Source organism: Apteryx mantelli, chromosome 1, assembly GCF_036417845.1.
Source record: "Apteryx mantelli isolate bAptMan1 chromosome 1, bAptMan1.hap1, whole genome shotgun sequence".
Classification (NCBI taxonomy): Eukaryota; Metazoa; Chordata; class Aves; order Apterygiformes; family Apterygidae; genus Apteryx; species Apteryx mantelli.
The window spans coordinates 215,550,373-215,564,002 of NC_089978.1; the positions used below are offsets into that span (position 1 = coordinate 215,550,373).

At 49.0% G+C, this 13,630-nt stretch overlaps 1 protein-coding gene across 1 annotated transcript in view; it reads right to left on the reverse strand.

The window, feature by feature from the left end:
- The window catches only part of CAMK1D (calcium/calmodulin dependent protein kinase ID), a 223,781-nt gene that overhangs the window by 180,920 nt on the left and 29,231 nt on the right, over positions 1-13,630 (reverse strand). The gene's annotated exons all lie outside the window — the stretch shown is intronic.

Genomic DNA, 13,630 nt, shown 5'->3' on the forward strand with positions numbered 1-13,630 from the left:
TGCACAACTCCCTGTCGACCCACGCATGCTGAAATGCGGCTAGCGCTCCGTGCCACTGCTTTTACCCATTACTTTGATGTATACTTCTCATTATTTCATAAGCAACACAAAAATTAAACTGAATCTGAGGTAGCAGGGAAATCTGTCTCCTCCAGAAAATCGTTTCAGTTAAAAGATTTGATAAAACTTTAATCCATCCAGACAGCGTATTAAAAAAAAAAAAGTGGCAAGAATACATTTAAAGAGAAGACAGAAAAATATATATTCCAAATGGCCAGCATCAATGTTGCAATAATATTCTTCCTAATACATTCAGACGAGTGTTTTTAGAAAGACAGATGATGTCTAAATGTTCTTGCTTGGTAATTTCTTGTGTGCTTTCAATTTTCTGGAGATAATTAGTCATTGTAACAGTAGCATTTAGACTTTTAAACACACATTTTTTCACCAAAAAATAATTCAGTCAGGCTGGTAATGTGATAACCCTTCTCTGATTAATTAAATTTGCAGCGTGAGGTATTCTATAAAAGTACATCTAGAGACATAGTGGAACACAGAGCAGTCTTGTAGCTAAGGCTGGCTCTTTGCAGATTTAAATTCTATTCTTGAGGCTGCCACAGTCTGTCTGTGATTCTTGAGCTAAAATTTTCCACTTTGTATAATGAGAAGGCTACATTCAGACTTACATACCCCCACAAAAGCCCAGTTTTGAAGTGCCTAGCTCTACGCGTGCAAGTTTGACAATCCCAACCCATTTTGAAGAGCCAGGAGTGAAACAAAGACAGCATCTAACCTGATCAATGATAAGCACAGTGTAAGGCTATATTCCTCTGCTTAATTTAAAAGTTAATTAAGGAACTCCTGAGGTTTCAGCTGGAGCAAGGGCTTTCAGCAACTCATTAGCTGGCAGGAGAACTTAGGGTAATTCATTTATATCCACCAGAAAAGCTTGAGTATCGATGGCATTAGGCAGTAGTCGAGCAGTGGCTTTAAGGACAACCATCACGCACCTCATATGGGGAACCAAGGTGCCCCAGCACCTGCGACATGCGGACCCGATACTGGCAAGACACTGGGCACAGTTGGGACCTGGCCACAGCACCCAGCTCAGCGCAACCCTCTTACAGGGCACACAACTATGTCCTATCTGGCCCCTGAGCTGACACTGTTCAGAAGAGGGCAAAGCACTCCATCTCACCTACCTTAAGCATCTCTGTAGGATGGACAATCACACCCACAAAGCACCTGCTGCTTCTCACCTCCTTGAAGGAGGGCCCAAGGGGACTAGCTCTCACGTAGGCATCTACCTACACTTAGTCAGATGAATCTCATCATAAATCTCTGCATGCTCCTAGGCCATCCAAGTTGGGTCAGAGGTGATTTAAAATTCTCCGATTGGGGAGCTGTAATATCCTCTTTCGCAGACTTGCACCTCATGGAGCAGGACTCAGAGTTATTTATACGAGTAGGCTGCATTTACACTGTGGTTTCCTACTCTTCCCAAGTGGGCTACAACAGATTTGGGGAAATAGAGCAATACCTAGAAACACACTTGTTGCCTTAGACCACTAAATATCCACAGTCGCATAACCTTGGTGCTGAAGAACACGGACCCCACTTTGTCTTCACCCCTTAGCAGGGTCTCCGGCACGGCTTTGCCTAATTAACTGCTAATGAACAACACCCAGACAAGCCCAGGGCACACTCCCCAGGCTGGGACCATTCCCCAGAAGCAGCCCAGATGCAGTCGCCTTGGTCCGGAGGGGAAGAGAATTAACCCCAGGGACACGAGCCATCCCATGCCACATCACGGAGCTGTCCCTGGGCTGTTTTCAGTACTGCAACACATGTAGCCGTGTGAGCTAGGGTCACACAGAAACCCAAAATACAGCAGGTACCTGAGTCCGGGTCTCTGCTTCGTATCTTAACGGAGAGACCAATCCTCCTCTCCTGCAGCATTTACAGTATGTTTCATGGAAACTTTGGAGCTATGGAGAGACCTTTATCTTTCCTGGCAAAGCTAGTGCACTTTTTTCAGAGCCCGCCTCATGCTGTATGTGGGTATTTTCTCTCTTTTCACCTTGACAGCTGCAAAGTACCGCCCTCATTCCTACTCCATTTATCCCCCTGGGAACTCTTAGATTAAGTAACTCTTATCTAAGAGTGGGAAATTAGTCATCATAAACACGTGGGCCCTGTGAAGAACTCCAGCTTTTCCACAGCAAAATAACTTTCACTGCAGCGCTAACACTGTGATGAACTTCATATCCACAACTCCTGGGGAGACTGCTATTTTTTGTAGAGTAAAAAATTTCCAATCTGCAAAGAAGGGGTTCTCCTGCAAAAAAAAAAAATCCTATTCATAAAGCCTAAAGAACTATTTTTGTCTTTCAGGATGTTTAGGAAGAACCTGCTTCTGCCATGATTTTGCTCAGCCTTGTATTATTACGCACATAGTCCTGTTGCTTTCTGCACGATCATGGCAGAATCTGGCCCTGATTAGCCACTCGGTAGCAAGGACCTGACCTCGCAGATTATCTGGAGCTGCATCAAGCCCACAGCGCTTGGAAGCTAAACTGGCTTCACACCTTTCTAGCCTCAGCAGCCATCGCACAAAATTGTTTTTTAGCTGGAACTGTGAGCTTTTATGAAAAGATTTTGCACCTTCTGTCTGAGATTCTCGGAGCACTTCAGAGATATTAATTCATTCAAGCTTAAAATGCTCCTGTGAGATTAGTGATGTTGTGATCCCCCTTTTATTGGCACAGAAATAGAGGCAATGAACAGTCATACTTTTTGGACACAGCAATGCTAGGAATCATTGAGAGAAACAGCAATAAAGCTAATGTCTTCTGACACTCAATCTAGCCCTTCAACCTTATTAAGTCACTCTATCCCGCGTAAATGAAGCAGCCAGAAGAAGAAGATTGGTTTTATTCCGATAACCCTCCTGCCTCTTTCACACGCAGGAGCTGCAGAACCACATCTTGGTTTTGTACCCGCGCACTATGCAAAACTCATGATGGCTCAGCTCTCTGCGCTTATGTGCCAATGCTGAAGAGAGTTTCTTGCCAACTAGAACCGGCATGTTATTATTAATCATGTATATATGCCACCGGTTCATGGAACTAGACGGAGTGCTTTTTATTTATATAAAGCATAATGCTGCAAATGCACCCTTTTCTCTGTGGCTGACTATCTCCTGCCGGTGCTCTGACTATACCTGTAGTCTGTTTTTCCATTAAACAACCAGATTTTAGCTCTTATTCCCCTATCCACTAAAAGTATGTGGCAGAGAAACAGTAGTTTCCTTGCTTCTGCAAACAAATGTTCCTATTGGAACATCTGTACAAAAAAGATCAAGGTTTTGTGAAACAGCAAGGAAGGATTATACTGTAAAGTAACCCGCTGCTGAGATGATGTTTTATGACCCTCATCTGCGCTCAGACAACAGAATATGTGAATATTGTATGGAGAAACTGGCCATTTAGCTCAAGCGTTATGGAATCGCACGGTTTTATCTTTGTAGTACAAATCCCTGGTGTCAACTAGTCTTTACCCCAACGCCGTAGCAACAGTGCTTCTGCAAAAAAACGGCTAACAGCTTTCAGGCTAAAGGCCAAATTCTGACCTGTTTTGCTCGAGTGACAGAGCTACTGGATACGGTCTCCCCAGCCATCGCAGGCAGACCCAGGGGAGCCCTGGGCCTGGGCCATCCATACCTTACCGTGCATGAAAGATCACATCTCCTCTGCCTCGCAGCAGAAGTGCGCACTGCACCACGAGGGCTAAGGGGGAGAAGGGAGCTACAGTCCTCGCTCCGCTCCCAAGAAATCCAAGAGGAACCTGATGAAACTGCCAACAAATCTATTTTTAAGGTTTTTTTCTGATATAGTCATGAGAATTTGTAGATTCATATCAGTTACACTGTCACCCTGCATTCAAGTACATGCAGTGCATCTTATTAGGACACAGGTGATCAACATATATGGAATAGGTTAAGTTCCAGGATAAATACATATACAAACCTAACAGAAGCAGGCCACATTTACATGCACACCAGTGAAGAGATGTGGCATAATGAACAGGCTCCCGTCATCAGACATCGGTAGATTTGCGGTTGTTTCCTTCCTCTGTTATACACAAATAACCAATGACCTTGGGAGACCATCAGGGTCGTCCCACACACCTGGCTGACTTTGTTCAAGTTGTAAGTACTCCAGTTTGCACTCCTGTAGAGCACCTTCAACAACAGAGCACGTATCAGCTGATGCTACAGCACTGCCAATAACTAACGATAACGTATCTGTGAGCCCCTTACATCAAATTCTCTTTTTTACGGCACATGGATAATGACAAAAGTGGCAGAGCAGCTTCGCAGCTGAGGTTGCGCTGAGACTTCCACTCTACGTAGGGATTCAGCCACTTGGTTGTTTAGTAATTTTATAATAAAACTCAAGAGATTTTGTGGTTCCGCTGTTAGTTTGACTGCAATGCAAGGCAGGAAGTAAGGAAGGGCTTTACTCTGAGTCAGTTTCTCTGAATTTAGCATGAGCAAGGCAAGCGCAATTGGTCCAGAATTTATAACGCCATAGCAAAGGACTATCTGCACTGTATTAGACTGTCAGTGAACCCGTCCGCAGGGCACAGGAGGGAGAACCAGTCCCATCTTTTTCCACAAATACATGCTATTCCTGGTGAAAGACAGCAGTCTTGAAAAGCAAAGTCCTGCGCTTATCTGCTGCAAAGACACAGCACGACCGGCAGCAGTACAAGCTTCCCCATGCAGCTCTCCGCTAGCGGCATCACCAACTCCAGTGGCGAGTTTTTTGCCGCACGGAAACCCGGCTGCTACAAGCGCAGTTGTGACCTCCAAACTGGTGCACGAAGGCCATCGGACTGCAACAGACGCTGTCCCCATTGACCCGGGTCACAGCAAAATGATTCAAGAGACGAGAGGTTCGATACTCCAACGCCAGCCGCATTTCCACTCTGCCCTTTGGCCCGCTGGCGCATCGATAACACAAATGAGCCACGCTTCACTGAATTGGCACAAATGTGCTAAGCAAAGAAGCAGCCGAAGCTCAACGAGCAAAATTTGCAGCTAAGGACACTAATGACTCAGCCTGGTTACTCCGAAAGCAGATTTTGTGGGTGATAAGAAATGGATGCAGGCACTGCAGAGGCTGGCAACGACAAAAGGTAACCTGGCACGTCTGCTGTGTACGGCCTGGAGCCCCCAGAGCATCCCTCCGGCCATTTTTCGTCCGTCAGAGGTGGCAGCCGTGGCCTCCACTGAAAGTTTGCCCAAGGAATATCACAGAGTGAGGCCTCATTTTGCGATCTTGCCTTTACTCTCTCCAGGGATGTTCAAATCCCACTGAAAATGCACAGGAAAGACAGCTGAAAATTGCCAGCTGCTGAGTAACCACAGCCTGAAATGATGCATCTCTTCTCCACGTCCAAAGGAGGAAAAATGTTGTTCACTGCAAGCTTTATGGATCTCACGTGCCCAGGGATGCGTTTTGGGGTCAGGCAATTTCACGTTTCATACGCGAGCGCTCAGACCCTCAAGAGGAAAATGAGCCCTTGGATAAAAAGCCCCCAAAATACCTTCGCAGCAAGTGCTGAGGGCTGTACGGGCTCCTTGCACTGATCTGCTTCCCTGCTACAGTGAAGTAAGAACTGGCTCCTGCTGAGTACTGGCAAGAAACTTTCAGCGGTATCCAGCTGTACTGCCAGGACTCAGCGCAGAGGTTTCCATTCCCCCTCCCGGGGGAGCAGCAGCTCGAACAGATGTAGCGTTTGGCTGCAGCACGACGCTGGCATACCAAGTCCCCACCCTGCAGACAGAGACGATTTTCTTTTCCAGCATTTCTATAAAATCTGGTATACGGAGACTTTTTTTTTTTTTTTTGCAATTACATTTTGCATTATAAATAGACTTCTCAATTATGTTACAGTACTCATTAGCAGAGGTTGTTAACAGCTTGCAGCATCGCAGGCACGACAAGGTTTGCCTGAAGACTAGGTGTCCCCCACACCCTTGCACAGGAGCCTGTCAGGTGGCTGCACTTACCACTTCTTGGAGGAATTTTGCCCAAACCTAAAGGAAGCTCAGGGCTCCAGCACCTGCTCAGCCCCCACACGAGAGCTCCAGCGCCACATTCAGCCTTGGCTGCTTCTGCTCACAAGTTGCTTCACTTCTGCTCAGAGGTACTTCTCCCTGGCAAAGGCCCCCAGTCACTGCCTACCTCCTAAACAGCAAGGAGGTCCAGGCAACCTGGTGGCCACAGTGGCCTTCAAAGCAGCAGGGACTCCTGGGTCCTCATTTTGTTCACAGAACAAGATCTCCACCAGTCACAGCAGCCGAAAGCCAGTAGGTATCTAACATCAGACCCCGCTAAAGCCAGCAGATAACTCTGAAAAGAAAAGCCCTGTCGCCGCAGGTCTTTGGAGGTTTCAGAGACCAGGTGGCACATTGCTCACCTTCGCCCGTTCCTGCCTGTGAAATGCTTTGGGAGGCTGTGTGAGACCAAGGGCTCTTCCTACAACATCCCAACGGGCCACAGGAGTGGAAGCTGATGGGCCTTTCACAGGATTAAATTCTTTAAATTTCTCCTGAAGTCCCTCTAACAGATATGAGAGGGAACACCTGGGCACACTGAAATGCCCTAATCCAGCTCTGGCCCGTCAGGCAGCTATTACTCGCTTACTGCCTGCCGCCTGCTCTCGTTCGGAGGGAGTTTGCTGTTTACTTTGATAGGAAACCAAACTGGGCTCCCAATCTGGATGTTCATGTCCCACAAAGGACCCATTGCTGCACCAAGTGAGACATCTCAACCCAGGAAACAAAATAAGAAATGCCTGTAGGGTGGCTGGTGCCTCAGAGGGAAGGAGGAGATGCAGCCCGTGGGGGCAGAGGACTGCAGTTCTTGTGACAGCAGTGTAGTGGAGGGAGCCCCTGGCCACCCTTGCAGGTCTGATGCCAATCTCATCCAGGTGCAGAGAGCTGAGCCATCGGTACTCAATTTGCAGGGTGCCGTCATGCTGCTTCAGTCACTGTTCCTGTCCCTTGCAGGGCACGAACAGCAATAAGAGCAGGAACAATTTCAGGGATTTGAACTTAAACAGAGAGGTTTAAACGGAACAAAATTAATGCTGGACTACAGATTGGGGATAATTGGATTCTCTTTGTCAGACTGCACGAGGTAACGGTCCCTCCAGGGAAGCACTAGGATCCCCCTCACTTGAGTGAATTCTGTCTACTTTGGACAAAGCAATGGAGAAAATTTTGCAGGGAACAAACCTGCGGGTGGAAGAGATGATCTCATAGGTCTTTTCCACCAGTGATTTCCAGGATTTTTGTGCCTCTGACATAAAACCCCAAAATAGCAACATTAGTCTAGGTCAAGATAACACTGAAATTCTGTGTTTAGTTTTACATCTGGCCAGGAGTAGATGTGCTATACAGCGGTTGTGTGAGTCATTCCTGCATGCTATATGCTGCTCTCAGAGTAAGCCCCTGGTATGAGGGCTTTCCATCAGGCTGCGGGGAGCCCAGGACGTAGAATACAGTAAGTATATATATATATATATATATATAAGTATCAGCATAGTTACTGTACTACAAGCAGCAACGCCTCTCAATAAAATGAGGGCTTAGCAAAGCACTCATGCTATTTGTTACGATAACTTACCACCATTTCTGACAAAGTTCACGGGAAAGTATAGAAATTTGCATGTATTATATCCCTGATCTCATGGACATGAGTGTGCAGCGAGTCCTGTTCCCACATCAGACACTGGAGGCTTAGAAAGACTCAAGTTGCAAATAACCTCATAAGCAAAGTCATGGTAAATGCGTGCATACTTCATACACCTATCAAACTTAACTTCTTATATTTAGCTTATTCATCTCTCCTCTCAGGCTAAGCTTATTTTCCAGCAAGTGCCACTGGTTAAGAGCATACTCATGGCCAGTTATGAGCAGAGATGAGGAAAGGGGACTTGTTAAACCACAGTAACTTGACCATATGCGCGAGGCCAGGCTTACCACAAAGCTGCAGCCAAATCGTTTTTTTTTTTAGCACCCCACATTATTTACCCCAAAACCAGAGAGCATCTCAGTTTTCCCGTCTCGAAGCAAGGGCAGTAATATTGGTCTTTACCATGCACTGCAACTTAACTAAGGAAGCTCTGTAAAGCACTCCGCAATCGCCGCAGCACATCATATAACGGCAGGCACCGGAGCACCATGCCCCGTTGCACTGTGCGCCACAGGTCATTAACTAATCCCCTCAGTACGTACAAATAACTCTTATTAGCATAAAAGGAGTTGCAGACACATCAAGGGAAAACCAGACCCCTCAGGGATCAGCAACCGCTGCCTCGCTGCAGTCTTGCAGCTAATACACATGACAAACATTAGAGAGGACCGAGGCAGATCAAGCAAACTTCGCCTCCAAACGCAGCCACCAATAAAGCCAGGGAAAAGCTCAGAGGGTTTTCTTCAATGTCACGCAAATGCTGCTGCTAACATATACAAATGAGAAAAATGTTTACTGAAATCATTAATGCACGTAAACACGATAAAAATGCTCCTTCCCATCCGGCTTCAGTTGGTGTGTTTATTATGAGGGGATTTGAGACAGCAATTCGCGGTGCAGCGCTGGCTCCCGGCGTCCGGGATCACGCAAGAGTTTCAGAGTGGCCACAGAGGAACTTCATCGGCAAAACGTTCAAGTGTGGAAATGAAAGGTTCCTAATCCTGGAAGTTAATCCGAGTACCGAAAGGTACTCACTCGAAGCTTTGTAATTTTGAAGGCGTGATTCTGAGTATTGAGGACTGCCATGAAGAATGCACTAATTCCCGGATAAAGCTTTTCTTTATTTTTTTTCTTTTCTTTTCACGTTACAGAGGAGCCCTCCCAGCAGAGCCCTTCTCCGCCCTCCAAAGCGCCCTGCTCCAGCCTCTCGGCCCAGCCGGCGAGAGCGCGACGCCAGACCCGGCGGGGCAGCACCCGCGGCGGCGAGGGGACGCCCGGCACGCCGCAGCTCTGGCCGGTTCGCCACGCGGGCTGGCGCTCACCCACGGGCCGAAAATCCCGTCTTTGACTCATCGCTGCGCTTTACATACCACTCCGAGGCCGATGCAAATGTAGCTGCGCCCCGGCCGGGCTTAGTCACTCTTCCATCACGCGCCGCCTGGGGACAGGAGCGTCAGCAGGGACAGGCTGCCCTCAGACACCCTGCCCAGACCGCTGGGAGAGGAACACAAGTATTCCCCAGAGAAAACGCACCGGTTCACCTCCCTGTTTCCTAAATTACCTTGGCAGGAGATCTCAATCTGTCCTTTAGTAGGCTCCGCAGAGGAACCGCAGCAGCGCGTAACCTGCGCGCCGGCCGAGGCCGAGCTCCGGGCGGGATTTAAACCCGGCCAGATGGGCCAAGGTGTCCCTGGAGATCCTCCCGCCACGCAGGGACCGCGCTCTCTTCATTTAGGAAGTAAATCTAGAGCTGAGCTCATCCACCACCGCGCAGATGAAGGGCCGCCAGATCTGCAGCCTGGAGTCAGCGTGCGAAGGCGGCTCCGGGAGCTTTCTCCGTGCCCGGCCTGTCTCCCTCCCCAAATCCCAGGGCTTGGGAAGCACCACCACTTCCCAGCCCCAGCCCTGTGGGTCAAAGCACAATTCAGTACAGGACAGTTTGCGTTGCAGAAAATGGCAGGGTTGCATTTCTTTTCCCAAAAAGGACAGAAGATATTTTTCCCCTGAAACCCGACGTAACACCCCTCTGTCGAAGGCATATCTGAAGCTTCTCGCTCAGTGCAAATCTGCAGGGCTCCAGGGGAATCTGGGCGGCTGCGCTGGCCGACACCAGCTGAGAGTTTGGCCCTTCTGCCTCAGGGAAAATCTCATTTGGGTAACAACAATTTGCCTATTTAAACTCTCCCCGTTCTTCCACTGGAAGGTGAAGTTTTTCACCTCTTGCCACAACCTAGGGATAAGCAGGGCAGGAGGAAACACCTGCCGAGCCCTAGCACCGTGGGCTGCATTTCAGTGCCGAAAAAGTGGCTCCCGTGGGCCGCCTGGGAAGGGCTGCAGCCCTCCGATTCAACCTGGGATCCTCACGGCATCACCGGGATCGTATTTCCAACCCTGTGTCACTCCAGGTTGTTCCTCTGCAGTCTTAAGGGACTTCACGACTGCAGATTAAACCACCTCCTTGCTCTATCCCTGCCCACGGCACCTAGGAAAAAGGTAGTATTTCATTTTTACAGACTTGGGGCCAAGGAATAAAGACACTGAGATCCGCCGCATCTCCCACAGGATTTCAAAGCATAAATCCTACGGATTCATGTTGGCACTTCTAGCTCAGGTAAAATCTTCAGTCCCACAGTGCCTTTTCTCAGTGTCCAAATGAATTTACGGCCGAGCCATTACCAACTTCCAAGTCATCCAAAACCTTGGCCTGAAGTGTAACGACAGAAGAACCCTCCTCTCCAAAAGTTAAGTTAGATGAGTAAGGAACATCCAAGGTGAAAGACTCTATATAAGTAGATAGAAAGACTCTATATAATAGATAGATACTGTCCCACATTTGTTTCTGGAGGGTGACAAGCCTTCTCCATGGTTAAAGGCTGGGGGCTTGTGGGGCACCAGCATCTCCCGCATTCCCGGCGGACCCTCCCAAAAGGAGGAGGGTGGTGGGGCTGCCTCTTTCGGACTCACAAGGGGGCTGAACGGAAACAGCTCTCGGGCTGAGCAGAGATTCCCATCGCCACTTTGTAAAGCAAAACGGCCTCCCCTTCCTCACCGGGGCCAAACACGCACCCTGGATTCAACTCATGCTGAGCTCCTCAAACTCTGCTTCGTGCTGCTCTTCGCCAAAACAGAGCAGCCAGTGACAGCCCTGGCGTTACTCCCATCGCAGCACAAGGAGCGCCTGCCACGGGGCTCATCTCCCTGCGATGCCAAGGCTGACCCACACTCGCTGCTCGTGGGCAAGCCACAGCGCGGCACTGCTACCTATGGTCAGCAGAGAGAGGACGGGGCCAGGAATGGCCACGCTGGAGCCACCAGCAGGTGGACGGGGAACCCCCTCTTCTCCCACGGGAGCCACCGTTTCTGTGTGCGCGTTTCCTGAGCTGAAATGCACACAAAAAAAGTGGGGCTCCCACGGGAGAAGAGGAGATTCCCGAGCAAAATGTAGCCTCATCGAGTCAAAGTTGCGGAGCGGAGCCTGCTTATGCAACAGCTCGATCCTAAGGTAAAACAGCAGCAAATGCTGCATTCGCATGACTCACTGGTTTATTAGAAGCGAGCGGATTCTTACAGGAGGGGTTCCACCGAAAACCAGACCGCTGACGAAGGTCTGCAGGCAGCCAGATACCGCAAAGCCAGCGCTCGGGGCCAGCCAAACCACGCAGCCTGGAGGGACTCACGCGGCCTCCTGCCCCCTCGCTGGCGGGGCCGGGAGCACCGAATTCTGACTCCTGCGGCCTCCGAGGATATCCCCCACGCTCAGCAGCTCAGCCCTGGCAGGGAGGGAGGGCTGCCAACACAAATCGTTAAACTGAGGGGAGGAAAGTAACAAAAACAACGGGGGAAGCCAAGGGAACACGCTGACTTTCCTGGAGGCTTTCCATCCCAGGCGGCTTGGCCCCGTGGACTCCAAGCCCTTTGATTGAACCCAGAGACAGACAAGTGAGAAATGAGATGCTTCTCGCCCAGGACATTTCAGAACATTGTAATGCTGGTTATAACACACTCATACCCACTTCTATTCTTTCTTTCTTTCTTGTTGTCTTTGGCCGAGGACCTCTGAACGCTCAGAGCTGACCCTAGCATCTCCCCACGGATGGCCGGGGTGCTGCTACACTCACGGTCTAAGGGCCAAGCAATCACCAAGGCTATCCCATCTCCAGAGTCAAAGCAAAGGGGTTTCCTCCACACCTTGGTCATGGTTGTCCTGCAGCCCAGTCCCTGCCCCAATCACTATGCAAGAGTCCTTCATCACCTGTGCCTTCTCCTTTTCCTGACACCCAACTTGACGTACAAGCGGTCGGGTCTACCCCAGGGCCTGAGGCTGCACTGCTCACTGGCCCCACAGTTGAGCACCACCAGGTACAAGCAGATCCAGCCAGAGTTGCTAGGCTACACCACAGTCCACAGTCCTTTCTTTGCTGTTCGCTATTAGCACTTTCTATTAAGAGCTTTCTTGTCAGGAAATTGCTTTCCTATGTGTATTAAAATTTGTTTGGGCGTGGGTGGATTTACAATGGCCACAGCACCAGGCAGGGTTCATGACAGAAGAGCAGAAGAGTTTGGTTTAGGTGCTTCCAGAGCACCAAGCCAGCACGGTACCTAAATCCTAATTTACTAACTAACCAGCTAATGCCCTTTTATTACACAACAGCATATGCTGCAAAGCATCAACGGTTGCCATTATCTAGTTCTTTGATTTTCAGATAATGACCATCCGCTGGCGAGTTCAGAGATTACAGAGGCTCCATGATCTACCCATTTACCCCTTTGGATTGTTTTCCTTCACAGTCAGTAGATTTCTGCACCCTTAGAAGATGCCCTTGGTCTGGAATGAAGCAGATACCACTTCAACAGTTGGCACATAGACCCTGAAAGGCCATCAAGGTGAGGGTTTAGAGTTATGAATGTAAAAAAATGCCACACTGGGTCAAATCAATGGTTCATTGAGCCCTGCACTGCCCCAGCTGAGATGCTATTCATGGAGAGCACGAGAGACTGGTATCTGCCTTCAGTCCTTTCCTCTCATACTCTCCCAGGACCCACATTTGTTGGATCAGCTACAGAGAATATCCCTGTATTCCTGCTATCTCTGTAGATCTGTTGTCAATGAATAGGTCTAATTCCCTTTTGAGACTGCTGCTTCATGGCCTCCTGGAGCAACACATCACAATCACTACCTGCTGAGTGCAAAAAATACTTTATTTCGGCTATTTTAATCCAATCACCACTAGTTTCAATGAGAACCCCTTAGTTCTAGTATTGTGGGGTTCTGCCCTTACCTAATCCACCACCGTCACGACTCATAGTACTGAGCATATTCCGTGCCTGCCCTCCCCTCTCCCAGCCAGAGAGTCCCGGTTTGTTTAGTCTCTCCTCGCAAGGCAGCTGCTCCATCCCCCGGGTCTTTTTAACTGCTCTTCTCTGGACCTGCTTGAACTCTTGCCCTTCTCCAGATGCAGAGACCAGAACTGCACACAGCTCTGCCCTGCAGCAGGTGCACCAATGTTTCATACACTAGCAGGATGACACCCTCCCTTAGCACCCTCCCAGACCATGCCCTGGGTGCTGTTTGCTTTTTTGCGTGTCACTGCAGCCTGAATGGATGATTGCACACAACTGTCAGTGGTGACTCCAAGATACCTCTCCCAAGCTATAACTCTCAGTTCTGAGTTCAGCATCTTGAAGGCACAGGTTAATTTTCCCTTGATCGATTACCTTACATTTATCTATACCGAAGCTCATCTGCCACCTTGTTGACATTCAGTCATTTCTACAAGGTCTTTCTGGAGTTCTTCACCCCAACATGGCATTTGACTACCCAGAGGACCTCAGCAACACCTGCAAACCTAATTTCCTGTTTA